Here is a 27,951-nt window from a genome sequence, read left to right as displayed (position 1 = left end):
TTATTTATTCAAGAGAGACACACACAGAGAAAGCAGAGACACAGGCCCAGGGAGAAGCAGGCTCCATGCCGGGAGCCCAACATGGGACTCGATCCCGGGACTCCAGGATCACACCCTGGGCCGAAGGCAGGCACCAAACCGCTGAGCCACCCAGGTATCCCCTGTTTTTCAAACTTTCACCAAATTTTCTACAATGAATATATCTAATTGTAGAGTTTTTACTTCTGATCACAAAGGTTATTAAATGAAATAAAAGGGTGCCTAGTTGGCTCAGGTCATGATCCCCGGGTCCTGGGATTGAGGCCCGGGTCAGGCTCCCTGTTCAGCGAAGATTCTGCTTCTCCCTCTTCTTCTGCCCCCGCCCTCCAGCTTGTACTCCTTCTTTCTAATGAATAAATACAATCTTAAAAAATAAAATAAAGAACATTAAACAAAAGTTGTCTTGGAAACCAGGATAAGATTTAAGGTGTGCTTAGGGTATCTGGTTTCCCCATACAGCAGCCCATCTTCTAATTCAGTAGTCCTCCTCTGAATGTGTTATGTGTTGGCAATTCCAGACCCCCTGCATAAGACTATAGGGATGAGGCTCTGTTCACTATCACTTTCTTTTTAAAGTTAAATTCATTTTTGGTGTGTGGTAAAATACACATAAAGTTTACCATCTTAACCATTTTTATGTGTACAGGTTCAGTGATATGAAGTACACTCATATTGTGCAACCATTACCACCATCTACCTCCAAAATTCTTTTCATCTTGCAAAACTAAAACTCTCTGCCCATTAAACACTAGCTTCTCTTGTCAACCCTCACAAGCCCCTGGGAACCACCATTCTATTTTCTCTTTTATTTTATTTTATTTTTTTTATTTTTTTATTTATGATAGGCACACAGTGAGAGAGAGAGAGAGGCAGAGACACAGGCAGAGGGAGAAGCAGGCTCCATGCACCGGGAGCCTGACATGGGATTCGATCCCGGGTCTCCAGGATTGTGCCCTGGGCCAAAGGCAGGCGCTAAACCGCTGCGCCACCCAGGGATCCCTCATTGTTTTTAAAATATATACACATAGATTTTAAGTAATCTCTACACTCAACCTGGGGTTGAACTCATGACTCCAAGATCACGAGTCACACACGCCCTACTGACAGAGCCAGCCAGGCTTGCTGTTGCTATGAATCTGACTATGCCAGGTACCTTGCAGAAGGGGAATCATACAGTATTCATCTTTTTGTGATTGGCTTATTTCACTAGCATAATGTCCTCAAGGTTCATCTATGTGGTAACATGTGTCAGAATTTCCTCCCCTTTTAAGGTAAAAAAATATTCCATGTATATACCATATACCAAAATATGCTGTATACATTATTCTGTACACACCCAGGTTGCTTCCATGTTTTAGCTACTGTAAATAATGCTATGAATATGGGTATTCAAATATCTCTTCGAGACCCTGCCACCCCACCCCTCTTTTGAGACTCTGCTTTCAGGATGCCTGGGTGGCTCACCGGTTGAGCGTCTGCCTTTGGCTATGGGTGTGATCCTGGAGTTCCAGGATCAAGTCCCACACTGGGCTCCTTGCGTAGAGCCTGCTTCTCCCTCTGCTTGTGTCACTGTCTCTCTCTGTGTCTCTCATGAATAGATAAATACAATCTTAAAAAAAAAAATACTGCTTTCAATTCTTTTAGGTTCATATCTGGAAGTAAAATTGCTAGATCATATGGTAGATTTTTTATTTTTTGAAGAACCACCATATTGTTTCCCGCTGGGTCTGTACCATTTTAAGTAATAATTTTATAAATACTTCATAGTCCCTTAGTTTTCTACTTATCCTCCTTTAAAAAAAAAAAAAGATTTTATTTATTCATGAGAGAGGCTGGCAGAGGGAAAAGCAGGGTACCTGCGGGGAGCCCAATGCAAGACTTGATCCCAGGACCCTGGGATCACGACCTGAACCAAAGGCAGATGCTCAACCACTGAGCCACCCAGGCGTCCCTGTTAAATTTATTTCTAAGTATTTGTTTGATGCTATTGTAAATGGAATTGTGTTTTTTTTTTTCTTAAAAAGATTTACTCATTTATTTTAGAAAGAGAGAGAGTGTTTCATACAGGAGGAGGGGCAGAGGGAAAGGTAGAGAGGCAGAGAGCAGCAGACTCCCCAGTGAGCAGGGAGGTCAACCCAGGGCTTAATCCCACAACTCTGAGATCATGACCTAAGCTGAAATCAAGAGTTGGATGCTCAACCGACTGAGCCACCTGGGTGCCCCTGAAATTATTTTCTTAATTTCATTTTCAGATCAAGCATCTCTTTTGCTTCTAGTATAGATACTCTATATGTAGTATATAACCTACGTGTCTTTCTTACTGGTTGGTTTGCCGATATAGCTCAGCACATCCTGTGCTGCTTGGCACTATCTGAAGGATACCTGTGCCTTTGTGAACCACTGAAATAAGCATGACTTGAGCTGCCTCTAACTTGAGACCCTTGTCAGCTTTCTGCCTTCCTATCTCTATTTTCTGGAACACTGGATCTTGGCTTGCCCCCTACAATCCACCATTAGGTTTTATCTTAATCATCATTCTTTCTAATAATAATGAATAATGTCTGTGGACTCTCAGCTATGTCTTTTTCCTCTTTGCTGATAATTCTGCCTTTACTGACTTCCTTTCTAGTTAGAAAGAGGTCAGTCGCATAGTATCTTCTATAATTATCAGGTCCTGGACTTCTCCACTTCAGCTATTTTGGTCACCTTCTGCATTTGCAGTTTTGTTTTTGTTTTGGCTACTTACAAATCATTGATATTCCAGGAGCTTGAGAGTCTCAAATTCGTAGCACTAGACAAGTAAGCTTCTGCATAAGTTTTGTGGGTTATTAATTACCAAAAGCTATAAGGGCCAGAGTGACACACAGCAACTATAATAAGCAAAGTTGTCCATGCTCTAAATTCATGCTCAGGGCACTCTTCTTCCTCTCTCTCACCTCATTTCTTCATGCTCTAGTTATATTTGGGTATATGTTTGCATTGGTGGCTTAAAACAACAGAATGGATTAGAAGACATTTCAATAATCTGTTTTACTGACAGTGACTTAAAGGGCAGCTTCAACAACACTCATAAAGGGGCATCAGCTGGGCTCTGAGGAAGCCAGATGGCATGAAGCTAGGCAGGCTTGATCACTAGGTTTTTCCTGTTCAAGCAGGCAGAGCTGGTTTCCCTTATTTCAGTGACTATCCTTTCTAACCCTCCAAATTTCCTTACTCCCTGCCCTTGTATATATATATATCTTTCATATCCTCCAAAGATCTCCACAAAGTCAGTCCTGCCTAGTTCATATGCACTCCAAACGCCAGATACTGGTCAGGAATAAAGGGTGGAAATTGCCCTGACAGGATTGGCTATATACACTTTTAAAGCTATGGGGAAGATAGCAGAGGTTAGAGGCATAGAGTCTGCAGCCACTTCGCCTGGCTCAAGTCCTGGCTCTACCACTTAGCAGCTAGGTAACCTCAGGTAAGTTTTTTAATCATTCTGTGCTTCTGTTTCCTCATCTATAAAATGGGGACAGTTGTATCTATCTCACAGAGGAGTTAAGGATTAAATGAGTTAGTATCTGTAAGGCATTTATAACAGGGCCTAGCCCATAGTAAGTCACTGCATACAGCCTTTTATTTATTTTAAAGATTTCATTGATTTATCCATGAGAAACACAGAGAGAAGCAGAAACACAGGCAGAGGGAGAAGCAGGCTCCATGCAGGGAACCTGATGCGGAACTCGATCCCGGGTCTCCAGGATCACACCCCGGGCCAAAGGTGGCACTAAACTGCTGAGCCACCCGGGCTGCCCGCATACAGCCTTTTAGAAAAGATTTCTCTGACTTAGAGGTCTCCTCTTCAGAAGCAGTGTAGGAGGGGCACCTGGGTGGCTCAGTCAGTTAAGTGTCTGCCTTTGCCTTAGTTCATGATCCCAGGGTCCTGGGACTGAGCCCTGCATCAGGTTCCCTACTCAGCAGAGATTCTTCTCCCTCTTCTGTCCCTGCTCCCAGCTTGTACTCTCCCTAGGCTAGTAAGTAAAATCTTGAAAAAAAAAATGTGTAGGAATATGAAGATAATAATCTGAGCTAAAACGCACTGAAGTGCAATAGGCTAAACAATGTTTAGTGCAACATAAGTATATCTAAGTCCACACAATCCCATTCTGCAGATGAAGATACACCAGCTCAGAGAGGCTAGGTAACTTTTTTAGGGTTCTGTAGCTGGCTGTATATGACAGAGCTGCCATAATCAATTGTGAAACCCTGGACAGGTTACTTAGCTTCCCTGAGCCTCTTTAAAAACAGAGGTTTTGTACGTGTGTAACAACTCTTCTTTCATTCTTTTGTGCTAAGCATGAGCCAGGAAAAGTTCATTCTGTTGTCTGGCTTGGCAAGTGCCTGCCTCAGATCCACCACTCAAACCAATGCTGATCATACATCACACCTTTATTGAGGGCCTATTAGGAAGACTGTGCAGACAAAAGGATGGAAAAAAAAAAAACCAGCCCAAATTTTGGGGGCAACAAGTCAGAAAGGTGTGAAGGAGTCAGAGCTAGTGGCACCAAGTGCTAGTCTAGAGTTTGGACTTTTATAGGTGGGTATGATTATATGCTTGGTGTGGCCCACCTTCCCCACCTGATCCCCTCTCTGCCCTGCTCTCTAAGGAGTCAGAAGGCCAATTACTAAGGCTCTAAGGTTCCCATTGGGTTCAGCCAATGGGAAGCACCAGGAGGAGATCAGAGAGCAAGAGAGAGATAAATGGATGGATGAATTTATTTATTCTCTGCCTTTTCTCTGCCAGTACATGGTTCTGGTATCCCCATCCTTTTCCGATTGTGCCTGAGATGGTAACACGGACTACCAGCTATAGCCAGTCCCTGGGTGCTCCATCATCCCTTGGAGATTTGCTTCCCTTTTTAAAAAAATATATTTTTATTTATTTATTCCTGAGACACACACAGAGAGGCAGAGACATAGGCAGAGGGAGAAGTAGGCTCCTCGAAGGGAGCCCGATGAGGGACTCGATCCCTGGACTGGGATCATGCTCTGAGCTGAAAGCAGACACTCAACCAACCGAGCCACCCAGGCGTCCCAAGGTTTGTTTCCTTTACTGCTCACACCATTATAAATAATGAGTGTGCTAGCTGTTTTCTGTTCAGACCCTAATATAATAGCAATGAGAACCATTAAAATGTTTTTATTTTAGGAGACTCTAGACGAAGAACCAGTTAGGATATCAAGTAAGAGATAAGGATGGAGAGAACGAAATGGAGCAGACAACTATCGACAGAATTTGGGATAATGAGAGAGGGAAGAGCCAAAAACAACACCGAACTATTATTATAGACCAACATCCTTCATAAACACAGGCACAAAATTCTCAACAAAGTATTAGCAAGCTGAGGGATGCCTGGGTGGCTCAGATGGTTAAGCGTTTGCCTTTGAATCAGGTCATGATCTCCAGGGTCCTGGGATGGAGACCCACATTGGGCTCTCAGCTCAGCAGGGAGTTTAATTCTCCCTCTCCCTTTGTCCTCCCCTCTGCTTGTGCTCCCTTCTCTCTCTCTCTAATGAATAAAAAAAAAATCTTAAAAAAAATTTTTTTAGCAAGCTGAATCCAACAATGTGTCAAAAGGACAGCACATCATGGCTAAGAAAATTTAATCCCAGGAATGTAAGGCTCACTCAACATTCTAAAATCAATTACTATAATCCACCATATTAATAGTCATTACTTATTAGGCCACATTAATTATAAATGCAAATTAAAACTTTCTTACTATAACTACACACCTATAAAAATGTCCAAAATTCAGAAAACCTGGTATCAAATACTGGCCAAGGCTATAATGTAATTGTTCACTGTTGGTGAAAATGAAAAATAGTACAGCCACTTTGGAAAACAGTTTGTTATTTTATAAAGTTAAATATACACTTATCATATAACCTTACAGCCCCACTTTTTGGTATTTACCAAGAGAAACGAAAACTAACAAAACAAAACAAAACAAAAAACAAACAACAAAAAAGAGAAATTAAAACTACTGAACTACTGTTCAGACCAAGGGAGGCTCTAGGCTTCCTCCAGCGTGCCGGGAGCTCAACAAATCCTCCAATCAGTGTTAAAAAAAATAAAAACAAAAAACAAAAAACTACTGTTCACACAAAAACCTGTATGTGAATGTCTATTTTATAATGTCTAATATTGGTTTTATTTATAACTGCCAAAACTTGGAACCAACACCAATGTCCTTCAACTGGTGGTGAATGGAGAAACAGACGATCAATGCAATGGAATACCCCTCAGTAATGCAAAAGAGCAAACTACTGATGCATTCAACTGACAAAATGAATCTCAAGTGCCTTATGCTAAAGGTGCCAGACTCAAAAGCTCCATACTGGGACGCCTGGGTGGCTCAGTGGTTGAGCACCTGCCTTCGGCCTAGGACATGATCCTGGAGTCCCAGGATCTAGTCCCAAATTGGGCTCCCTGCAGGGAGCCTGCTCCTCTCTCTGTCTCTCTTGGTGTCTTTCATGAATAAATAAAATCTAAAAGAAAAAAAAAAAGCTCCATACTGTGCAATTCCATTTATGTGACATAATGGAAGAGGAAAACAACAGGGACAGAAAATATTGATTGCCAAGGGGTGGACTGGGTGTATTGATCAACTGCAATGGACTACAGGGAATTTTGGTGGGTGGGTGGTAAAGCAACTGTTCCATATCTTGACTATGGTGTTAGTTGCAGGACTGTGTGCATTTGTCAAAACCCACAAAACTGTACACCAAAAAGAGTAAATTTATTGATACATAAGTTATATTTCAATAAATGTGACCCCCTAACAATGATACTGAAGTTCTAAGCATAAAATGACAAGTTGTAGTGTCATTAAGAGAAAAAGGGAACCCAAAAGACCAGACTTGTTGAGACTTGTGCAGAAGCTGGGATTTGGGGGATCCCTGGGTGGCTCAGAGGTTTGGCGCCTGCCTTTGGCCCAGGGCGTGATCCTGGAGTCCCGGGATCGAGTCCCACGTCGTGCTCCTGGCACGGAGCCTGCTTCTCCCTCCTCCTGTGTCTCTGCCTCTCTCTCTCTCTATTATAAGTAAATAAATAAATATTTAAAAAAACAAAGAAGCTGGGATTTGTGGATTCTGCTCTTTCCAGACTGGTGGAATATTATCTTATCTTCTGTATGCCTAGCTCAGGGAGCCACAGCTTCTTCAAAACCATAAGAAGAGACCTATTCCCCACCATTGGAGGGGAAGGGGGACAAATCCAGTCTGACCCCCATTTTTCTAAGTTGTAGAACACAGTCACATCCATTCCTTTATCTATGGCTACTTTTGTAATAAATACAACAGCAAAGTAGGTGACACAGAGACCATATGGCCCACAAAATAAAAAATACTTACCATCTGGCTCTTTACTGAAAAGATTTGCTGATCCCTGCCCTATCCCATGGGCAATGAAGCTAGGAGCTCCAAGTGATAGAATATAGTCATGAAGGTAGCCAGGATTGATAAAAAGAACACCCTACCTGTGTGTGTAAGGAGTCACAGATTCTGGGAATTCTGGTGTTAGTGCATAATGTCAGAGAGATCGTTTATTCCTCAGGCAGTTTGAGTAGGAGTCAGACCCTGGGCAGAAGGCGCCTGTGAATCCTTCCCTATCAGATGCAACACCCAGAACTAAAACCTGTATTTCTCACAGCCTCTCCTGCAAAAAAAAGATATATCTTAAAAAGATAAATATATTAAGAAGGTACAGTTTGGGGATCCCTGGGTGGCGCAGCGGTTTGGCGCCTGCCTTTGGCCCAGGGCGCGATCCTGGAGACCCGGGGTCGAATCCCACATCGGGCTCCCGGTGCATGGAGCCTGCTTCTCCCTCTGCCTATGTCTCTGCCTCTCTCTCTCTCTGTGTGACTATCATGAATAAATAAATAAAATCTTTAAAAAAAAAAAAAAAGAAGGTACAGTTTGGTAGAGCTTCTAGGAATGTTCTTTAAAGGAGGTACTCAAAAAAATAAAATAAAATAAAAAATAAAGGAGGTACTCTGGGGCGCCTGGGTGGGTCAGTGGTTGAGCATCTGCCTTCGGCTCAGGGCATGATCCTGGCTGGGATCCAGGATGGAGTCCCACATCGGGCTCCTTGCGGGGAGCCTGCTTCTCCTGCCTAGGTCTCTGCCTGTCTTTTATGAACAAATACATAAATAAATCTTAGAAAAAAAAAAAAAAAAAAAAGAAAACATGAAGTGTTCCAATCCGTGGAAAAAAAAAAACAAAAGGAGGTAATCTTCATTGACAGGCACCTTTCCCCCTCTTTCTCCCTTCTTTCTGCCTGAAATGCAGATTCTATGGGTGGAGCTGACATAGTCAAATGACCACCAGGAGGCAACTTGAGGATGGAACAGAAATTCCTGCAGACACTGGCACTGGGATGGTGAATCACCCTCAAGGAACTCCATTTCATGGACTAGACAGGCATGTAAACACATTTGTTATTCAGTATGACAGGTAGAGCAACAGAAATCTGTGTGTGGCATAGAGAACAGTCATCATTAACAGGGGCCACTGTTGGTGTGCAAGCAGGAAAGGCTTCCTGGAAGAGATGATGTAATAGACCCAAGTTGGTCAGAAAGACAAGAGGTCATGTGGCCTCTCCAACATATCCAATGACAGGACCTTCCCTTTATTGGTGGCTTGCTTCTGTTCCGGGGCCATTTCAGTCAGAAAACTCTTCTGTGGATGGACCTGAAGTTCTACACTGGGGAACTATCTGTGGTGATGATGATGAGGACTTTTTTTTTTTTTTAAGATCTTATATATTAAAAAAAAAAAATCTTATATATTTATTCATGAGAGACACAGAGAGAGAGAGAGAGAGAGGCAGAAACACAGGCAGAGGGAGAAGCAGGCTCCATGCAGGGAGCCCGATGTGGGACTCGATCCTGAGACTCGATCCTGGGATTCTAGGATCACGCCCTGGGCCAAAGGCAGGCGCTAAACAGATGAGCCACCCAGGGATCCTGTCTGTGATGTTTCTAATGAACCTGTCATGTTTCCTCTAAACTTCCTAGGTGGTGGTAGGTCATTTGCAAGATGGCCACAATAACTCCCTTTTTTGTTTTCATGCCATCAGGTAGTGAAATAACTTCCCACAATGACTTTGGACTTAATCATGTCACTTGCTCTGGCCAATGGCACATTAGCAAAATGACATAAGACGTTTGAAAACTACTTGTGCATGAAGGCTTGCTCTCTCACTGCTCTTCGGTTCTCCTGGGCCATTGCCATGTGAACAAGCCCAGGTCACCCTGTTGGATCACAAGAGACATGTGACCAAAGTCATCCTCATCCTGCCCCATCTGATACAAAGCCATCTGCCAGTTATGAGTGAGACGACCTCTGGCCATCCAGTTCCAACTGAGCTGACCCAGATCAGAACCACCACCCAAATCGCCCAAAGAATTAGGACAAAATCAAAATCAAAACAATACATTGTAAACTTTTAACTCATACAATATTATATGTCAATTATATTTTAATAAACCTGGAGGATAAAAGAGTGACTCATGGGAAATATTTGTTTGAAACTACTGAGTTGTGATGTTTGTTGTTAATTGTTGGTTATATAGCAAAAGCTTTCTGATACACTCCTTTACACACAAAAATCCCCTACTTCCCTTGGGCCTTCCTCATATGCTCTATCAGAAGAGCAGCATAGGGCCAAGACTGCTCTGTTTGCCCACTCTCTGGTTTATCATCAACACCCTGAAAGAGAGCCCCCAGAACTAACTGTCATATCCTGAGCATACTCTGTCTTGGCCTTCTTTCTCTGGTTACTATACTCCTATTATGCAGCTTACATTCATTACAGAATTTAGACAGCCATGTCATCCTGACCCACAGTAAGATTCTTCTCATGTCCCAATAAATATTCTGCACTTGTATCATCAAGTTTTCAAAATGTTTAATTGTGGTAAAATGCATATTAACATAAAATTTACCATTTTAAACTTATAGTTCAGTGGCATTAATAACATTCATATTGTTACACAACTATCATCTACCATCCATCCATCCACAGAAACTTTAGATTCATTAGACAACACCACCCTAACCCCAACATCACCCTACCCCACCAACACCCAGCAACCACCATTTTACTTTCTGTTTCTGAGTTTGACTCTCTAGGTGGACTACCTCAAATAAGTAGAATCCTATAATACTTGTACTTTTGTGATTGGTTTATTTTCTTTAGTATCAGGTCCTTAGTATCAGGTTCATGCGTGATGTAGCATGTATCTAAATTTCCTTCCTTATTAAAGCTGAATAGTATTCCATTGTACATATACACATTTTACTTATCCATTCATCTGTCCATCAATACTTGGGTTGCTTCCACATTTTAGCTATTGTGAATGATGCTATGATCATGGGTGTACAAATCAGTTTTTTTTTAAGATTTTATTTATTCATGAGAGAGAAAGAGAGAGAGAAATTCAGAGACACAGACAGATGGAGAAGCAGGCTCCATGCAGGGAGCCCGACATGGGGCTTGATCTCGGGTCTCCAAGATCCCGCCCTTGGTTGAAGGCAGCGTTAAACTGCTGAGCCACTGGGGCTGCCCCCAAATCATGTTTTTTTTTAAAAAAATATTTTATTTATTTATTTGAGAGAGAGAGAACAAGGAAGGAGGAGAGGCAGAGGGAGAAAACTGATTTCCCACTGAGCAAGGAGACTGACCCAGGGGTCGATCCTAGGACCCTGGAATCATAACCTGAGCCTAACGCAGATGCTTAACTCACTGAACTACCCAGGTGCCCCCAAACTAGTTTATCTGAACCAAACTTTAAAAGTTTCCTCTAAAAAATATAAAATAAAATAAATAAAATAAAATAAAATAAAATATTTCCTCTAATAAATGTCATTTAACTTAGGCATTTGTCAATTGAGATATTTTTGAATATTTATTCACTATTTGCACCAGCTTTGTATCAGTTGCAAATATGATCAGCAGGCTATGTTCTTCAAGCCAAAACAGCTATCTTTAAATATTATATTGTGACCAAATGCACACACAGGAAATCTGAATTGACCAAAATCTCAAGGTCAGAAACCAATTGCATGAGGTTTAGGCATCCAGCACAATTAGCCCTTGATAAATGTCTGTTAGATGATGTGTCCTTTATAAATCCATATACCTTTCAGTGTTCAATGGTTGCCTTTCCCTGTGTTCAGAGGTCATTTGTTTAATACAATGTTCTAATATTTTTCTGAGGAATCGTCTCTGAAAACTGGGAAAAATGCTGCACCTCGTCCATCTTCTGGTATCTCCCTCTGCTTTATAATGCCTCAAAAATTTGTTGACAGTATATGGGGCTATATATAGCATGGTCACCTGCTAATATTCTCAGACTCTAAGGAGGTAATTCAAATGGATCAGGAGAACAAAACTGTTCTGAGAACTGGGTATCCTCCCTTCCCTGAGCCTGCTTTTTCCAGCTACGTCTCCCCCCTCAACCCCAGCTAAGTCTTTAATAAAAGGAGAAATATAAAAAAATAAAAAGGGATCCCTGGGTGGCGCAGCGGTTTGGCGCCCGCCTTTGGCCCAGGGCGCGATCCTGGAGACCCAGGATCGAATCCCACATCGGGCTCCCGGTGCATGGAGCCTGCTTCTCCCTCTGCCTGTGTCTCTGCCTCTCTCTCTCTCTGTGACTATCATGAATAAATAAATAAAAAATCTTTAAAAAAAAATAAATAAATAAAAAATAAAAAAATAAAAAAATAAAAGGAGAAATATAAGAGAGGAATTCAGTAGTTAATGTTTTGTCTGTCAGATTATTCTCTATTTATCCTCACTACCTCTCAGTATATCTTTAAGAATTCTTTTGATTAACTGCAGGTTTTTTTCAATCATTATTACTTGTTCTGAGATTGTGTCTCCCTGATCCTATTAGAAGCATCCAGCTCTTCAGTAGCTTGCAGATGGATAGTGTGGGTGGTTCTAGCCAAGCTATTTAAAATGTACCTATAATAGTTTGCCCTGTAACTATTCTTTTTTAAATTACAAATTATGCTTTCTATTTTTCAGTGCCAGGCTTCAAAAAGAACCATTAGGGATTTCTTTTTTTTTTTTTTTTTTTTTTTAGGGATTTCTATAGATAAAGTTACTGCCTTGTAATACTATCTTTAATAAATTTTTTAAAAAAGATTTATTTATTTATTCATGAGAGACATGAGAGAGAGAGGCAGAGACACAGGCAGAGGGAGAAGCAGGCTCCACACAGGGAGCCCGATGTGGGACTCGATCCCAGGACCCTGGGATGATACCCTGAGCCGAAGGCAGACACCCAACCACTGAGCCACTCAGGTGTCCCTCAACCTAATTTTATTTTATTTTATTTTTAAATTTTTAAAAAAATTTATTTATTTATTTATTTATGATAGAGAGAGAGAGAGAGAGAGAGAGAGAGGCAGAGACATAGGCAGAGGGAGAAGCAGGCTCCATGTACCGGGAGCCCGATGTGGGATTCGATCCGGGGTCTCCAGGATCACGCCCTGGGCCAAAGGCAGGCGCCAAACGGCTGCGCCACCCAGGGATCCCCCTCAACCTAATTTTAAAACAGACTGTGACATTAGCTTAGAGAATTATAGTCTATGTTTCAGGTGCTTATGTATACAATGACACATATAATTTATGCAAATTGATTCATTAATAAATACTTATTTTAATTATCTACTATTGGCCATGCCTGGCAAAGCATGTTGGTGAGCAGAGCAGATAGTTTCTGCCTGCAGAGTTTACAGTTGAGCAGGAGAGATAAGACAAATCATTACATAAATATGTCATTATAATTTGAGATAAGCAGTATAAAAGCAAAGAACAGGGTACTCTGAGAGTATTCAAAAGGGTATGAATTAACTTTCTTTAAGGAAACATTGGGCTCCTGGGTGGCTTAAGGGTCTGACTTTTGATTTTAGTTCAGGTCATGATCTCAGGGTTGTGAGACTAAGCCCCCTGCAGGGCTTCACGTTGAGTGTGGAGCTGGCTTAAGATTCTCTTTTGCTTTTCCTCTGTCCCTCCATCCCTATAATTCTTCTCCAAAAAGAAGGGGAGGGAGGAGGAAGAAGTAGTAGGAAGGAGGAGGAGATGTATGCACATTAAATTACATACCTGTATTGCACTTTGAGTACCACATGAGAAAGGCATTACCCACACTCCAGGACTGAATTATGAAAAAACAATGATATGTTGGTAGTTCAGTAAAAAAAGAATACAGCAGCCCAATGGCTTTAAAAAGCCAATCTGTAATTGGCAGACCCTCCTTTCTCCCAGAGTAGTGTTTAAGCCTCTACCTAACAATATTTCTTCAGTATAAAATGGGTCTGGGAGGGGGGGGGTGCCTGGTCAGTACACTATGTGACTCTTGACCTCAGGTTATGAATTTGAGCCCCACAATGGGCACAGAGCTTACATTTAAAAAAAAAAAAAAAAAAAGAAGGCAGCCCAGGCGGCTCAGTGGTTTAGTGCTGCTTTCAAGACTAGGGTGTGATCCTGGAGACCCAGGATCCAGTCCCGCATCGGGCTCTCTGCATGTAGCCTGTTTCTCCCTGTGTTTGTGCCTCTCTCTCTGTGTCTCTCATGAATAAATAAATAAAATCTTTATTTTTTATTTTTTTCAAAGGTTTTATTTATTTATTCATGAGAGACAGAGAGCGAGGCGCAGAGACACAGGCAGAGGGAGAAGCAGGCCCCATGCAGGGAGCCCGACATGGGACTCGATCCCAGGACTCCAGGATCACACCCTAGGCTTGAAAGCAGCACTAAACCGCTGAGCCACCAGGGCTGCCCCAAATAAAATCTTTTAAAAAAAGGAAAGGGGGGGGGGGCAGCCTGGGAGGCTCAGTGGTTTAGCGCCGGCTTCAGCCCAGGGCGTGATCCTGGGGTACCGGATCAGTCCCAAGTCGGGCTCCCAGCATGGAGCCTGCTTCTCTCTCTGCCTGTGTCTCTGCCCCTCTTTCTCTCTCTCTGTATCTCTCATGAATAAATAAATAAAATTATTTATTTATTTGTTTGTTTGTTTGAGACACAGAGACACAGGCAGAGAGAAGCAGGCTCCATGCCGGGAGCCTGACGTGGGACTGGATCCCGGGACTCGATTGCGCCCTGGGCCAAAGGCAGGCGCCAAACCTCTGAGCCACCCAGGGATCCCCTAAATAAAATCTTAAAAAAAAAAAAAAAAAAGGAAAAATAAAATGAGTTTCATCTCAGATTGAAATGTTCAGAATTTCAAACTGCCAAATGTGCAAATAGCTTAATGCTATGCCTTCAAGGCACCGTGGCCAACAATCCTACAGTACTGGCCATTAATACTTCAGCTACCTGATATTTGTCAAATACAATTAAAATGCTGCAAAATCCAAGAGCCAATTCTCATCCTCATCCCACTTTGAGGCTGGTAGCAGCAGGAGGATATAGCATGTTCGACTCTCTTTGAAACATTTCTTTAACTTCCAGAACACAAATTTCTCCTGCTGTTCTATCTCTTTGACTACTTCTCAATCCTCTCTGCTAGTTTTTCCTGATAATGACTTTGGTAACCATGATTATCCTATTCAGTCTCATGGCTTAAATATATATATTATCTATTTTCTGAGGCCTTGCAAAGTTTTAAGCCAGGTCCTCTTTCTTAAGCTTCAGACTAGTATAAACAACTGCCTATCTGATATTTCAACTTGGATTTTTATTTCATTTCATTTTATTTTAGTAAATACCATACCCATTGTGGAACCCAATGCATGGCTTGGACTCACGATACTGAGATCAAGACCTGAGCTGAGATCAAGAGCCAGATACTTAACCAACTGAGCCACCCAGGTGCCCTAAATGTTTATATTAACAGGCATCCCAGACTTAATATGTCGAGACTGAAGCTCCTGGAATTATCCACTCCCGCCCCAACTTGCTCTTCCACAATGGCTTCATCTCAGAAACTGGTAACACAAATCTTCTAACAGCTCAAGTCAAAATCTTGGGAATAATCATTGATTCTTATTTTTTTTCTCACACTTCAAATCTGATCCATTAACAAATCTTGCTGGATCTCTACCTTCAAATATATCCTGAATCCAAGCATTTCTCACAACTCCTATAGCTACCACTTCAGTTCAAGTCATAAGCACCTCTGTTATCTACATTATTAAAATAGCTAAGTTAGAGGATCCCTGGGTGGCTCAGCAGTTTGGCACCTGCCTTCAGCCTGGGGCATGATCCTGGAGTCTTGAGATCAAGTCCCATATCAGGCTCCCTGCATGGAGCCTGTTTCTCCCTCTGCCTGTGTCTCTGCCTCTCTCTCTGTGTCTCATGAATAAATAAATTAAATCTTTAAGAAAAAAATAAAATAGCTAAGTTGGCACTCTACCCTAACCACTCTACCTCATACTGCACCCCAATCTATTCTCAACACAGCACTGAGAATAGTAAATCAATTAAAATGTAAGTCAGAACAAGTAATTTCTCTACCTAAGCCCTCCAGAGGCTTCCCATTTCTTTTGGAATAAAAGCCAAAGTTCTTCCACTGACCTACAAGGTCCTTCCTACAAAGTCTGTCCTCATTCCCCTCCTCCTTTTATCTTTTTCAGCTATGTCCTATTTCTCTTTCCCTTGGTCATTCTGCTCCAGCCACAGTGGTTAGTACTGACTATATTGCAAATATGCGAGGTATGCTCCCGTCTCAGGACCTTTGCACTTGCAGTTCCCTTTTCTGTATACATAGCCACTTGGCTTACTTTCTCCCTCAGTTCTTTCAGGCCCATACTCAAATGTTATTTGATATTGTATCAGAAACAAGTTATTTCCTCAATGTATGTCTCCCCCAACCACTCCTGCTAGAACATATGCTTAAGACAGGGAATTTTTTTTTGTCTCTTTTATTCATTATTGTATTCCCAGTACTTAGAACAAAGCCTGATATATAGTGGGTGCTCAATAAATATTGCTGAAAGGATTAAAGATTTCAGATCTTGGGCAGCCCCGGTGGCGCAGCGGTTTAGCGCCGCCTGCAGCCCAGGGCGTGATCCTGGAGACCTGGGATCAAGTCCCACATCAGGCTCCCTGCATTGAGCCTGCTTCTTCCTCTAACTGTGTCTCTGCCTCTCTCTCTCTAGCTGTGTCTCTATGAATAAATAAATAAAATCTTAAAAAAAAAAAGATTTCAGATCTTGTTAATAAACCAAGATGTATATACTGAACTCAGAAGAACTTTATAATTCAGTAGAGTCTTACCATACGTTCACCAATATAATAGAGATTACTTACATCACTAATCTAAGTAGTTTGAGGCAAAATCTGATTTACTGGTTTAGAAAAGAAAACAAGCATCATATGACAACAGAATACCTCTACCACTTGGGATCAGGAAAATGAGCTGCTGCTCTGAGTCTTAAACTACAACTTGACCACTAAGGAGGTGTCCTCACCTAGAACTTACTCTCCCACTAACATCCCTCCTCCACATGACTCATACTTACTAGTTAGCTCAATCCCCTGTGGTCAAGTTTCCTCCCTCTAACAGAGAAGCACAATGTATGTAAAGGGCCTTGTAGGACCACAATGACCCAGCACTTAGGGATTTTGCTCCAATATCAACAGACAATTGTGAGGGGAAGACAATTAAGAGTGGACTCAAACAGGTGACAGTGATTCAGTCCTAACCAGGTCATAAGGAGCCTGGTTACAGTGAAGCATTCCTGCCCCTACAGCCAGCCCATCACTACATTTCACTAACCGGATTAAGTGCCCCTGAAATGGATCCACTGTTCTGGTTCCCTAACAGATACCTAATGTTTCTCCTGGTCTTGACCATTTCCTTCCCTAGACTGTAAAAGCCCCTAGGATAAAGCCCAAATTCCTTGATAATGTTCACAAAACATCTCCCACAGTGAGGTGGACCCTTTCCCAGATCTCTACCCTACTACTTTCCCCTTATACTGCATTTAACATGCTAGCAGCTATCATATCTAGCTCCTTCAGTCTTGCTCTGAGGTTCTGGTCCAAGCTGTTTACTCTGCTTGGAACAATCTTTTCTTACTTCTTCAGGCTAACTCCTTCTGAGATGTGGCAGTTCTCCATTTAAATATCACTAATTCTTTTCCTTTTTTTTTTTTTTTTTAAGATTTTATTTATTTATTTCAGACGGTGGGGGTGGGGGAGAGAGTGCGCGCACAAGTAGGGGGAATGGAAGAAGGAGAAGCAGACTCTTGGCTGAGCAGGGAGTCCAATGAGGCACTTGATTCCAGGACCCCAGGATCATGACCTGAGCTTCAGCCATCCAAGTGCCCTAAACATCACTTCTTTAGAAATCATGCCTAGCCTGGGTTAAGTGAGTCAGCTCAGTTCACAGTAGCTTTGGATTTGGTTTTCAAAGTGCCCATCACTCTTTCATTGGATCATCTATTTAGTGTCCATCATCCTGTCTACCTCACACCGTGGACCTGTCAACTGTCACAGAACACAGTGCCTGACACAGAGTAGCTGCTGAGTACTACCTGAAGAATGAACATATGAATGAGTAGTGTGAGAATGAATAAATCAGGAAGTCAGGTTAAAGCCTGTATTGATAGTGCACTAACTAGAAGGCAACAGCTTTTCCTGCCTAATTCCTTCTTTGCCTTTCTGATTTTAAACAAACATTTAAAAAATTATTTAAAATATCAAATAGTATTATGTTTATATATTATTTAAAATATTTAAAATATATTTAAAATATTAAAAAATCTTAAGAGTATAAGCTACTTTTTTTAAAGATTTTTATTTATTTATTAATGAGAGACACATAGAGACAGAGTCATAGGCAGAGGGAGAAACAGGCTTCCTCTGGGGAGCCCGATGCGGGACTCGATCTCAGGATCCCAGGATCACGACCTGAGCCAAAGGCAGACGCTTAACCACTGAGCCATCCAGGCGCCCCTAAGCTACTTTTTTTTTTTTAAAGTAAGCTCTATGCCCAATGTGGGGCTTGAATTTATAACCCCAAGATCAAGAGTCACATGCTCTACTGACTGAGCCAGCCAAGCACCCCAAGTATAACCTTTGAATGGTGCCCCAGAACTGAGACAGTGGAACATTATTACCAAAGGAGAAGGGCATGGAGGCTTAACAACCAGTCGCAAAGGGATCTATAACATGAGAGTCTAATGTCGAATTCTTGAGCATGATAAAGGAGACAAAACCATGAAGGACAATTTTAATTGTTGTTCTGCAAAACTGAGGACAAGTTGGGGAAATAAGCAGGAATGCCTTCTATGTGGCCTTCAACATCAGTCATGTACCAAGAATTAATTAGGAAGATGTATCTAACACATCTTCCCCGCCCTCCTTTTTGGCACCCCTTGACAGCTGGAATTGAGCCAGTGTGGCAGATAGGCGGTCAATGTCTGAATAGAAGAGCCAGACCCAAAGAGGGAAGACAACCACACCCCATTATCAGAACCTGGGCATGAGAGGAAGGCGAACTGGGGCTGGGGGCGGGGGCCAGGGCTGGGGTGGTGGTAGTATCAGCCTGAGTTAGAAATGGCATGTTCGGGCAGCCCCTGCCCAGGTGGCTCAGTGGTTTAGCGCCGCCTTCAGCCCAGGGCATGATCCTGGAGACCCTGGTCGAGTCCCAAGTCGGGTTCTCTGCACGGAGCCTGCTTCTCCCTCTGCCTGTGTCTCTGCCTCTCTCTGTGCCTCTCATGAATAAATAAATTAGAAAAAAAAAAAAAAAAAAAAAGAAAGAAAGAAACTGCATATTCCCTGCAGCATGTACTTAAGAGTCTGATATGGTAGCATGAATGCTTTCAGCAGGACTGCTTTCAGATAGATGTCAAAGTGTTTCTTTACCTGCATTTATGTTACCATTAAAAAATAAAAGCCAAACTAAAGAAGCAGGTGTTGAGTTTTATAAATTAGTTATGATAAATGTTTCAGTCCCTGGGTTTCAAAGATCCAGAGGCTCTCTGGAGAAGATTTTGTTTTCGTAGGATTTGTTTATTTTAACAGTGCCTGCACTGACTCAGTGACATGGTCACAGATTCCTGCCTTTTCATTGAGAACAAAAACAAACAGGACAAAGGAAAGAAATGCAATTCCCTCAGCTCCACAAGCTGACATGGTGGTAAATTGTCAGGCAGCTATCACAGGATGAGAGCATACCCAGCGCTGGCCAAAGATGCCAATTCCCTGTCTCCCTGCCCAGTCCACACAGTGTCCCAGGAGGGCACTCATGAAAGACCTAATGACCTGTCCACTGAGGCAGAACTACCCAAAGTACAAGGTGAGCTAATTGGGTCATAAAGGAAAAATTTAACACCCACAGAGGTATCTAGATTGCTATTAGGTTTAAAAGTTAGCTTCAGCTGATGATTACAGTAGGAAAAAGTACTTATTTACCCACTATATCAATTATTTATTGCTTTTGAAAATCTAGCAATAACAAGATTATTTTTTTCTAAGAATGCTTTAGCAGTGAGTTCCAGATTGATATCACTCTGAAAACTCCATCCTCAGCCCTACTCTCTAGCAGAGCAACGTTAGTTAACCCTTCAATTTCACTATAACCTTCATGCATATTTTTTTAAAGATTTTTATTTATTTATTCGAAAGAGAGAGCACAAGCAGGGGCTGGGGAGAGGCAGAGGGAGCGGGAGAAGGGAGCTCAATGTGGGACTCCATCCCAGGACCCTGAGATCATGACCTGAGCAGAAGGCAGACACTTAACTGAGCCACCGAGGCGCGCCACCATGCAAACATTCTTTTTTTTTTTTTTTTTTTTTTAAGATTTTATTTTTTATTCATGAGAGACACAGAGAGAGGCAGAGAAATAGGCAGAGGGAGAAACAGGCTCCCTGCGGGGAGCCTGAAATGGGACTTGATCCCAGGATTCTGGGATCATGCCCCTGAGCCAAAGGCAGCCACTCAAACGCTGACCCACCCAGGCATCCCCTATGTAAACATTCTTAACTTCCAATTTCCAGCCTCAACAACTTGTTCCAGCTCTAGCTCTACTAAATGTCTGTGTCTACTAGAAATCCCCACCTGAGTGACCTACCAGTTGCTCCCATCCCAAATTCGTCTTTCCTCTCAAACATGGACCGCCTCCTGTGCACTCTACCCCTTTCAATGGCACACCATCCAGTCACCAGAGTCCTCTTCTCATTTATTCCACAATATTTATAAGTGCCACAATGAGTCAGGCATTGTGCCAGGAGTTGGGGCACAGAGCAGTGATCCAGACAGGCTAGGTCCCTGGAGCTTAGTTTCCATTTCCTCCTACACCCACAGCTGAATACCAAGGAGTGATTTGACACAGGAACACAATGAGTGTTCAGAGATCTTTTACTGTGGCAGTCACGTGAACAAAGACTCTGCCTTTACTTTAAAATTACTGAGGTAAATATAAAGCACATCTGGCCACAATGCATGTGAGACGCCAACCCTTAGAGAGAAGAGTATTGCATACTTTGGTTTTGGTCTAGGGCCCAAGAAATGGCAAGTTTTTAATGATAATAAATGTTTTTCAACGTGCACACCTAATTTAACTGAGGTTTTCTGTTTTCCACCTTCTACATGGATAAAAGTACTCTTCTCCTGGAAAAACTGGTATTTCTATGGCAGTAAAAGACACTAGATCCTTTCCTTCTGGATTTCAGGTATAGGACATTCTTTTTTTTTTTTTTTTTTTTTTTTTTTTAAGATTCTATGTTTTAAGTAATCTCTATACCCAACATGGGGCTCAAACTCACAATCTGTAGATCAAGAGTTGCATGCTTCACCAAATGAGCCAGCCAGGCATCTGTTGGACACAGAACATTCGTGGGGCACTGAGGAGCACAGCAACTCCGATCAGCATTTTCTACTGTTATATGGCCTGTGGTCACCAAAAAGGTTGTTTTTTTCTTTAAGATTTTATTTATTTATTCATGAGAGACACACGGAGAGAGGCAGAGACACAGGCAGAGGGAGAAGCAGACTCCTCACAGGGAGCCCGATGCGGGACTCAACCTCGGGACCAGGATCATGCCCTCAGCCAAAGACAAACACTCAACCACTGAGGCGTCCCAAGCATCTCCTTAGTATGCAGAAAACTGTTTCCCAGCTAGACCATGACCACACTCAGCTGTGGTTTCATTTAAAGATCTTCTAGCTGTTGAATGTGAAATCTAAAATAATCTAATCTAAGGACAGTCTGCTACACCATACTCTTTCTTCTTTTACTTTTTTTTGGGATGGATGGCTAATGTGTAATGAAGGAGGCTGGTTATAAAACATAGAATGTGTATAGGATATGCATTTCTGAAAAAAGCCATTCATTTTATATTTTAGGATTTTCTGACTATTGTTTAAATAATACATTATGTCTTGTCTTACTACTGAGACTCTAAGCTTTCAGGACCAAAATAGGGCTTTTACATGGTATTAAGGAGATAACAGACCCCCCAATCTCACACTTCCAGGTATTTTAGGAACATTCCCATACCACTTTGGAAATTACTTAAAGTCATTTAAATGGTTTTTGAATAATAATCTTAGTATATCAGGGCTATTAAGCGCTAAAAGAAAGAGAAACAACGATCGTTTTTCAAAACCACCATGACCAGAAGCAAGCCCAGGCCTGGAGGAACCAAAACAACCATTTAAGCACAATGATTTAATTTTGAAAATAACATCAGATAAGAAATACTATGTTCAATCATTTTCTCCAATGCTTCAAAATACAAGTCACTGGCACAGGAATATCAATGCAAAAGGCTGAAAAGTAACAGGAAATATGACTGATGTCTCCACCACTCCCCTTCTCCCTGACAATCAGAGGATGCCTAACAAGACAAACACATTCTACCTCACAGGCTGCCAGAGCCACTCCCAGAGCCACCCCCCCACCCCACCCCCGCAGAGAGACTAACCATTTCCCAGCAGGAACCACCATCAGACTACAGAAAACATTAACCACATGGAAACACCCTCTAAAAGCTTTGGAATACTGTGTTACAAAAGTGCCCATCAAAACACACCAAAGAGACCCTGAGGGACAAGACTATCTGTCATCGAGCACAAACAATCTCCCCAAAACAAATAAAAACAACAGTCTTAGGGACACCTGGCTGGCTCAGATGGGAGAGCATGCAACTTAATCTTAGGGTTTTAAGTTTGAGCCCCACACTGGGTGTAGAGATTACTTAAAAATAAAAATCTTTAAAAAAATAACGGTCTTAGAAAGCTGTATATGATGTGTACAGTGTACCCTTCAATTATACACATGTAAATTCATTATCTAGGTAACCACATTACTGTCTGGTTCTGACACCTGGAATAGGAAACAACAGTACCCTCTGTCAGCCTTTTCCCACAGCACTTTTTTTTTTAAAGATCTTATTTATTCATAAGAGACACAGAGAGAGGCAGCGACACAGGCAGAGGGAGAAGCAGGCTCCATTCAGAGTGCCCGATGTGGGACTCGATCCCAGGACTCCAGGATCATGACCTGAACAGATGCTTAACCACTGAGCCACCCAGGTGTCCTTCCCACAGCACTTTAATGAAGTCATTGAGTGATAAGGGGTGAAGGCCTACAGAGAGAAAGTAAGTTCCAAATCATCTTTTACACCAACAAGAAACTCTTAGAAGGGTTTATATTTTAAAATATATACTCATTATAGGGGTGCCTGGGTGGTTCAGTTGGTTGAGTGTCCTACTCTTGGTTTTGGCTGAAGTCATGCTCTCAGTGTCCTGAGATCAAGCCCTGTATGCGGCTCCACACTCAGTGGGGAATCTGCTTGAGATTCTCTCTGCCCCTCTCCCCCCCTTCTAATCAATCAATCAATATCCTTCAAATATATATGCTCATTATAGAAAACTGTTTTTCTCATGTTCTTTTTAGAAAGTTTTTACATTTAATATATGTGATCAAACTGTATATCATACCCATTTTGACATAAGCATTTTTCATGTTAATCAGTTTTTAAGGGTTATGTATTTCATGGACTACATGAACCAGTTTTTCATTTCCCTAGTGTTAGACAAGTGTCCTACTTTCAATTAATTTTGTTATAAATTATACATGTTAAGAAATTAACTTATATGATTTGCCTAACATTATCATTCATTCTTCTTTAAGATTTTATTTTATTTATTTATTTTTTTTTTAATTTTTTTTATTTATTTATGATAGTCACAGAGAGAGAGAGAGAGAGGCAGAGACTCAGGCAGAGGGAGAAGCAGGCTCCATGCACTGGGAGCCCGATGTGGGATTCGATCCCGGGTCTCCAGGATCGCGCCCTGGGCCAAAGGCAGGCGCCAAACCGCTGCGCCACCCAGGGATCCCTAAGATTTTATTTTTAAGTAACCTCTACACTCAACGTGGGGCTTGAATTCACAACCCCAAGTTCAAGAGTCTCATGCTCTACCGAATGAGCCAACTGGGCACCCAGCATTCTAAGTAAAATAGAACTGTGAAAGTTATTAATAATGGTTTTGAGGTTGTAAAGTGATATGGTAAATCTCAAAGCCAGTAGAAGTATTTCCGGTTCTATTTTGGGGTTATCTGTTCTCATGAGAAACTGAGAGCTGACAGTTTGAGAGTTATCAGTTATCCCTGGCCAGAAAGGAGGATTGCATTCGATAGCCAGTTCCCATTCCTCAGAGCCTTCGTTCTGGATCCTTCATGTTTGAGGACTGATAGAAATCCTTACAGAATCGCTGTGAAAGGTGACGGGGTGGGGGTGGGGGATAAGGGAGATCTATCCTTCCAGCAAATTCCGTGTATCCTGGCTCTGAAGAGTGTGGCATTGTGTCACTGGCCACTCAAAACTGCCAGTATCTAGATAAAGGCAACTCTTCTACTTAAAGAAGGATCTAAAGAACAAGTGCTTAAGGATAGAGTTTGAGTGTATTTAAGTAACGCAGGAATAATCATCTCCTCCTTTTTAACGTTTAATCTCTATTTTCTAGGTGTTTATTTCCATCACTGTGAGATTGAAATATTTAACTCCATTTCTCATTTCTTTAGTGTCGACTTAAAGAGGGAGCTCATTCCTGACCTAATGGCTAATTCATAGTGTTAGTGGAGAAGTCTTAACAGCTTTCAGTTTTTCTTAATATTTCTTCTCATTCTAACTTTCATGAGTTCAAGCCTATTTCACGTATCTTTCAATTCCTACTTTTTAAAACATCTGACATTTAAAATTTTCAGGAAATTTGGATATTTGGACTCTCTCAGAATATAAAACTGCTACTTTTTAATTTAAGAAAAATGATGTTATTATATTGTACATGAATTCTCAAAAATAGCAAAATCTACAATTTTTTCCTAGACACTGTCCAATTCCAACAATGAATTTATCCTGAAATTGGACCTCCTAAAATAAACAGTGTGAGCAACTTGTCAGAAATCAGAAAGGCTCTTCTCCTACTTCTAAGTTAGTGGTCTCTGATTGATTCTTATGATGTTTTCTGAACAACAATGTCTGTGTTACAACTTACGTAAGGTGTCACTGCATCTCTAGTTCCTTTCTCCTACCTTGTAACTAGAAAATCAGTTCAGTGAAAGTAGATCCTGTTAGCATTACTGGTTTATCTGGTATGTTGGGCTGTTAAATACTGTTGATTACTTTATTACAGCTCAGATTTGATAACTGCCCTCAGCTGCCCCAGAAAACGGGGTGGATATTAAATAATTATTTGACAAAAGCTTCATTGCTATAGCAACAATGAAACATTTTGAGAGACTTTAAGTCCCTCTTTCTCTTTTGAAAACAAGTGTCTTTTTTATTATAGGAGCTCAAAAATTGCACACTAATCAATGGGGCAAACTCACCACACTTATGCAGTGCAGTATCTTCTTTCAACTGCTCATTCACAAAAGTATTGTCACTTACATTCAAAGCAGCCTCCCACGCCACGTCCAGCTCTGTAATCAGTAATTGCTCCCTCCCAACTTACCTTGATTTTGGCCTACTAGTCTTGTCTCTATCTGGGCCAGTACTAAAGCAATGAGGGCTTCTACAAAGAATACGATTTTCATAAAGCTTTTCTGACAGGATTTGATTAACAATGCCAATTTCCCCCACAGATTACAAACCCTTCTTTTTTTTTTTAACCCTTCTGATACAAACCTCATTATCTCTCTAGAGGGATTTACACACAAAATTTTTTTTTTTAAGATTTTATCTGTTTATTCATGAGAGACACAGAGAGAGAGACAGGGAGAGAGAGAGGCGGTGAGAGAAGCAGGCTCTATGTAGGGAGCCTGACGTGGGACTCGATCCCGGGACCCCAGGATCATACCCTGGGCTGACGGTGGCATTAAACCGCTGAGCAACCCGGGCTGCCCCTACACAAAATACTTTCATAGATGAAAGAAAAATCAATAAAATGCACAGCCACAACATTATACAGATATGGTCTGGCATTGGTTTATGAACGTAAGACAAAATTTTGCTTCTTTTTTTTTTCTTTTTTAAATTTATGATAGACAGAGGGGGGGGAAGAGAGAGAGGCAGAGACACAAGAGGAGGGAGAAGCAGGCTCCATGCCAGGAGCCTGACGCGGGACTCGATCCCAGGACTCCAGGATCGTGCCCTGGGCCAAAGGCAGGTGCTAAACCACTGAGCCACCCAGGGATCCCCCAAAATTTTGTTTCTTAAACGAATCTGACCTCTATTAACATCACCATACTCTAAATGTATGTTATCACTCTGAGGGTCAAAGAAAATCTGCTGCAAAATCAAATATACACTGAAAATTAGTTTTAACAAGCTAGTAAGAAATTGATTCTATTGATTACAATAGAGACCATCTTTTAAAAAAAATCACACACTTTTTTCCACATTACAAATCTTTATGTCTTTTTTTGTGGGGGTGGGAGGTGGCATGGCTAATCCTACTATAGTGGATTCTAGTACTACTATAAAAATCATATATCTGAATTTTTCCAGCAAATCAAAATAACCGATCAGACCCGGACCATTCATTCCACAGGAAACATAGGGCAACCAGGTGGTAAGAGAAAGCCCTACAACAGAATTTTTATCCATAAAATGGGGAGCCCACTAACAGAACTGTCTGCCTAAAAATTTCACCTTAGTCCAGTCTCGAAATTCCTAGTCCAAAACCAGAACTTTTTTCACATTTTCCGCAAAATGGATGGCCTTAATTGAAACTCGTTTGTGCCCTGGTGTACGGAGCTTTTCAGGAGAAAAGAAGTTTCCTTATGAAGACACTTAAAGACAACCATCTTCTCCATATCTCAATAGTATGTTTTAAGTGTCTTTTCTGATTTAAATAGCTGTTCCCCTCAAGTGAAGAAGGGTCTTACACCAACGGCTCTTCCTTCGGAGACCTTTGTGCTCCACAGCTTACAATGGTCTTCTGGGCGGTGCCCCAACTCCGTTCTGGATACTCAAAAGGGCACCCACTTTCTTCTACAAGATGGTTTATAACCTTTCCTGCTGTCCAGCCAACGCAGCTTTAAACTTTGCTATTCTTGTCCGGTTCTTCAGATTCGGCTGCAGCTCGGGAGGTAAACTCTTCACATAACCATTCGCAGCTCCTGATCTCCCCGCCCCCATTTCCTTCCTCCTCATTCATGTGATAACGTCTTGATGGGAACACCTTACCTCACCTTTTGTCTCCGCTAGTCCTTCTTCTTCCTTCCTGAGCTTCAAAGCTAGGCCAGGGCCATGGAGACGTGGCCGGTGGGCATTCGGTGACTGGCAGAGCCACCCGCGCTTTCTGGAGTGGCCCTTCTCCCATCTGCCACCTGAACATTCTTTCCTTAAATCAAGATTTACCCCCGAAAAGTCCCATCTCCCCTCTGAAAGACGATGGACCAGCGCCCTTTGTCTGACGCTTCCAAACCTCACATCCTTGACCACAAAGCTTCAGTCCTCACACAGGTAGGGTCTGCTCGGCGCAGGACAGGGAAGCCTAGGTTTCCGCGTCCCGTAAAAGGATGGGCTATGGCCGAGGTCCTTCCAGGAGCCAAAATTCTACAATTATACGAGCAAATCTGTAGGTCCTATTTCCGAGGCTGGGAGGGCCGACTCCGGGGCGACCCCCGAACTCGACCATCGCCCTGGCAGTTCGAACGGCCCCCTCCAACCCAGGGTCTGGGCAGCCCCGCCTCCGACCTCGGGCGCCGGGCCGCGGAGGAGGCCCGGTCGACGCCCGCCGGCTGCCGCGCCAAGCCCCCCTTCCAGCTCACCCGCCGCCGCCGGCCCGCCTCTCACCTGGCATGCTGGCATCGCCCGCCCCGCGCTACACTGGAGACCATGGGTCCGGGGGCGCCCAGCCCACCCGCCCGCCAAGAGGTAGGCTGGCGGGGCCGCGCGGGCCGCGGACTCCAACGCGCAGGCACCGGGAACGCGCCGCCTGGTTTCTAAGGAACCGGGAGCTCGGGAAAGGGAGGGGCGGGGCGGCTGGAGGTCTGCGCATGCTCCCTGACGGGGGTGGCCCTGCGCCGGGAGGGGCCGTGATCCGGGGCTGCGCATGCTCGCACTTTGGGGGCGGAGATTAAGTAGATGAGCCGGGGGGTTTGGTCCTTCATTTCCGGCGGTGGAGGCGACTGGGCAGGAGAGCCGCAGCCTCTGCTGCTTTCGGGTCCTCCCTTGGGGCATCGGTCGTGAGGAGGTTCTGGGAGCTGTGGTGGGCCTTGGCCTGGAATTAAGGAGGGGCTAGTTTTGGGACACCTGAGTGGCCCAGTGGTTGGGCGTCTGCCTTTTGCTCAGGGCGTGATCTCGGGGTCCTGGGATCGAGCCCCGCCCGCATCGGGGTCCCCGCAGGGAGCCTGCTTCTCCCTCTGCCTGTGTCTCTGCCTCTCTCTCTGTGTCTGTCATGAATAAATGAATCTAAAAAAAAAAAAAAAGATTTGGTGTTGGACACAACTC

At 42.6% G+C, this 27,951-nt stretch overlaps 1 protein-coding gene across 4 annotated transcripts in view; it reads right to left on the bottom strand.

The window, feature by feature from the left end:
* Positions 1 to 27,500, bottom strand: part of GFOD2 (glucose-fructose oxidoreductase domain containing 2) — a 38,195-nt gene extending 10,695 nt beyond the window's left edge. Inside the window, exons 1-2 of one of the 4 annotated variants that reach the window (XM_025426557.3) lie at positions 27,295 to 27,444; positions 7,566 to 7,744 (exon numbers count right to left, since the gene is read on the bottom strand). The gene's annotated coding sequence lies outside the window, so the exon portion shown is untranslated. Of the gene's footprint in view, positions 1 to 7,565; positions 7,745 to 26,381; positions 26,588 to 26,687; positions 27,125 to 27,294 lie in introns of those variants that run through there. The other 3 variants (XM_025426556.3, XM_035715733.2, XM_035715734.2) reach the window with 3 other exon arrangements.
* Positions 27,501 to 27,951: the final 451 nt, after the last annotated feature.

Source organism: Canis lupus, chromosome 5, assembly GCF_003254725.2.
Source record: "Canis lupus dingo isolate Sandy chromosome 5, ASM325472v2, whole genome shotgun sequence".
Lineage (NCBI taxonomy): Eukaryota > Metazoa > Chordata > Mammalia > Carnivora > Canidae > Canis > Canis lupus.
Note: the sequence above shows the minus strand (reverse complement) of the source record. Positions and strands in the feature narration are given on the sequence as shown.